The sequence below is a fragment of the Aplysia californica genome, unplaced genomic scaffold (genome assembly GCF_000002075.1).
Source record: "Aplysia californica isolate F4 #8 unplaced genomic scaffold, AplCal3.0 scaffold00048, whole genome shotgun sequence".
In the NCBI taxonomy this organism is placed as follows: domain Eukaryota; kingdom Metazoa; phylum Mollusca; class Gastropoda; order Aplysiida; family Aplysiidae; genus Aplysia; species Aplysia californica.
Genome location: NW_004797318.1, coordinates 1,716,125 through 1,720,381, shown reverse-complemented (window position 1 = coordinate 1,720,381; position 4,257 = coordinate 1,716,125).

Below are 4,257 nucleotides of genomic sequence, written 5' to 3'. Positions count from 1 at the left end.
ATGTTAGTATATTAATCTAAGTTATCCCCCCTGAATCAGGTTATCTCGTGACATTTCTCGAGGGACTAGATCTAGATTGTCTTGAGTTATTTCCCCTGAAATTGGCCTCACAGAAGAGGAACTAACTCGGATTGGCAGACCAAACAATAACCACGAAAAACCTGGCCCATACTTCAGTCGCCACTCTCAACAAAATCAGATTATTTGGTAGCACTTGAAAACTGCAGCAGAACATACACACACAGGTCACGTGGGACAGACAGAAGCAATTCGTGGCATGCGCAGTGAAAGCAACGCCAGTCTGTACGTCTTTATGGTTATTAGGTTTGCCATGTTTTGAGTTGAGACATGCCATTGTAAGCTCTGTGTAGATTTCCCCAGGGAGAGAGACGGGAGGGGGTTGGGGGGGGGGGGGTCTGGGCGGTAAGTTGTTGTGAAAGTCTGCCCTACTGGCTGAGCGGAGGAGAACCACGTGCACGCGAGAAGAAGAAGAAGAAGAAGAAGAAGAAGAAGAAGAAGAAGAAGAAGAAGAAGAAGAAGAAGAAGAAGAAGAACAAGAACAAGAACAAGAAGAAGAACAAGAAGAAGAAGAAGAAGAAGATTCTAACTCCACTAAAAGTAGTTGTGAGAAAAAATATAATTTTTCGTATGAATTTTCAGAAAAAATCAACAACTAAGAAACTATCTATGGGGCTCTTGCTGATAAGAATAATCAGAAAAAGACAACATTGATTTTAAATGCAGTTTTTTTTACACCTGAGTAGACATAAGAGCCTTGAACATCCAGTTCCCATTGGCAACATTGGAAGGAATAATAAATACTATGTTACTATTGGTTCATAAACTTCCAAACTAAACACATTTTCCCAGGGTAGATTTGGTCACTCTCTTTTGCCGCGTAGTAGATGCCCCGAAAGGCAACTGCCTATCTGGAGAATCGAGTAGAAAGGAAAAAAACAACCCAACAACCCAAAATCAGATGTCAGAATTTGAACCCTTCCACCCCTCCCCCTCACACACTTTGTTGCACTTTTAAAATATTATCCAACTTTCTTCATCGCAGATGATCCGGGAGATACCCCAGCTAAGCCTTGTGCTATGTAGGCCTAGGGCAAAACAGTTAAACAGGCGCTAAGTCTATTATAATGCTTTCTCTGACACGTGTACTTTCAAACTCGTCGAAAATATTTGTTCTGTTCCTATGTCTGGATGAAAATAGTCTGTGTGTGTGTGTGTGTGTGTGTGTGTGTGTGTGTGTGTGTGTGTGTGTGTATGTGTGTGTGTGTGCATTAATGTATATTATTGCATGAGAAGAAAGGAAGTAGTAAGAAAGGTTTTTGAAAAATGGGTATTCCAATGTAAAGCGCATTGAGCTACTTTTTTGGAAATGCGCTATATAAATGTTATATTATATTATTATTATTTTATTATTAAATCAGTTTTCTCCTTTCTGAAAATGTGACTCACCGGGTTTTTCCACGGGGGTCTCGACCTCAAAAACAGACACCGCACGCCGCGAGCACACCACTGGAAGTACGGACTCAGAAATGTGGCACGACTCGGTGGAATCAGGCGCTCGTCAAGTTTTGATCTTAAGATGGAGTTATTGTTATAATCTTAAAGCTTGTTCATTTGTCTTGGTTCCGATGAAAAAACCTTACCCATCTGTCTTCAGTAGAAGTCGAGATATTTTGGATTGAAGGAGATATATTTTTCAGGAGGGTGCGTCATCTGGTTTGAGAGGTAACACTAGAGAGAATAATATATGGCCGCCAAAATTTGGTGAATTCCAAAGCTCGAGATTCCTTGGGAACTGTATTTTTTGTGCCTTTGATGAACTGTTTTTCAGTAAAAGTCTTACAGCAATATGTTTTTAAATGGACATAATAAGAATTCGAGAAAACTTGCCAAAACGAGAAGAAAAATGCCGTTTTGTTCGATTTCATTATTTTTGACGAGCGCCTGATTTCACCATGATGCTTCACAAATTACGGACTCAGAAATCTGTCTCTCGCCGCGCCACGTCCTGCAGGTAGGAGGGAAGGGCGAGCATTCATCAACGGGCAGAACTTTGTCCAGCTTCAGCCTGTTTGGTCCACTGGTCCAGCCTAAACTTCGCCGACTCGCCCCAGGAGGGCCTTGTAACACGAGACCATCTATAGCATTGTTGTTGTTATCTGGAGGATCATGAGTGATTCGCCAGCTGGGAATTGGCTCGGCGTATGGCGGATTCCTGGTTATATTGGGCTAAAGTAGCCAATCGTTGGGTTAACCTTGGCCTTTCTTGTTTCCAGAAAGAAAGATTATCCTTGAAAGCAGGTGTCATGGCATTAAAAAAGCATGGTTCTATGAAGCACATAATTATTATTAATCTCTCTAACTACACAATGTTTTCTAAGAAAATTTAACATTAATTTTATTCTTACTTGTGTTAAAATTCTAAGGGGTAGGTATCTCTGCTATTTTCTTCATCTTCCATCTGCAAATCGACGAAACTTACAATAATAAAAATACTACATTACCTAAAGATCAGCTCTCTATTAATTGGATAGTCATAAAACGTCCTAAACTGCTGATGACGACATCTGTATTCCAATTACATGTAGTTTGAACCTGTTTTTCATGACTGACATAATACTATTTTGTCTACCAAACTTACAAGCAAACATTGCTCTAAAAGAGCTTGAAGTTGAGAAATGAAAAAGACAAAAAGACTCCGTTTTTAATCAACGCATGTGGTGATTGTAAAAATGCGCGTCGAATTTCGAGGATGTTTTATTTCATGGGGTGAGATGTTTTGTAGTAAAAATAATAAGTATAATATAGCTCGTCAGTCAATGCCTAACGATGACCAATACATCCACAGGGGAGAATATTTCTCCTGCGAATTTGAAGAATCAAAGGTTTAGATGACTTGTGGCTTCTGCTGTGCCTGATGAGACCAATTCTGGCTGAGAAAAGTTTGCCACATTTTGATTGATTAAAGGTTCCACGTCCACTTATTATGGATGAGTGAAGCTTGCGGGCTTCTCTCTTTATTTCAGCATTTCTTATTTGTGAAGCCTCATAATTATATTATTATGATTTGCTGCCCACTGTGACTGCTGCTCTCCAGCTGAGTCTGTCAGGAGCAAGGCTCTCCCTCGTAGAAGAATTTATAATGAAGTCCTTCAAAGACGGGTGTCCTTGTTATTGTGCTTTATTGTTGGTGCTACCTGTGTATCTTGCAGTAAATTCTCAAATTTCTTCGGACACACAATGCGAAAAGAAGCACTGGAGAGTATTGTAACAACTGGCAAGTTTGATGAAAAGAGAGGCAGAGGCAGACAGAGGGAAAAGATACTGGACAAGATGACAACATGGCTAGGAGCAGCAAGAACAACAGACACCATTGCTGCAACGCAAGACAGAGGGAAGTGGAGGTCCATGATCGCCCACGCCAGTCGGCAAGGCACCAAATGCTGATGAGTAAATTCTCCGCAAATGTTCCTGTGCACCATATCGCACCGACCTGTGGTGTCTGATGAACGTCGTGTCGGTGTTGGGTCGTGCAGGGACGTTTTGTTTACGGGAGGCGCGTCTGGTGAGTTCCTGCCACTGTAGAAACCATTTTGTTCATTAGTAGATCTAGATCTAGATCTAAATCTATATATATCAAGATTTGTCTATTTTTGTGTGCGTTTTTTTAGCTTTTGTTATAAAAATACATACAGGTTCAGACTCTGACTCAGGCTCGCCAATTGCACACACGCATTCGCCAAATCTGAATCAAACCACGGAAAGAGGACTGGAATATAATAAGCTTTATAGATAGGACATGTGAAAACGGTGAAATGGTATAGAATCTAGGTTTAACGCCTCTGTCAACGCTGTTAGATTATTTAAGAGGCGGGACCTCCGTGTTTTAACGTCCATCTCCGAAAGGATCGAGCCAAATGGGAAATTCGAGTCAAGTTCCTTTCCCAAGGACACAACGTTGGACCGAGCTGATTCTCGAACCTAGGAAATGTGTTAGCCTATCAGATAGGAAGGACACGCGGAACCTTTCGAAATTTCTGAACTGCTAGATCTAGAGAAGCCCGTTATTGGTAAAGCTGGTACCATCAGGTTTTTTAAAGTCTAGATCTAGGTATGAATGTCTCCAAACACCACCACCCCTCTCCCCACCCCAACCACCACCACCTCCATCATCATCATCATCATCATCATCATCATCATCATCATCATCATCATCATCATCATCATCATCATCATCAC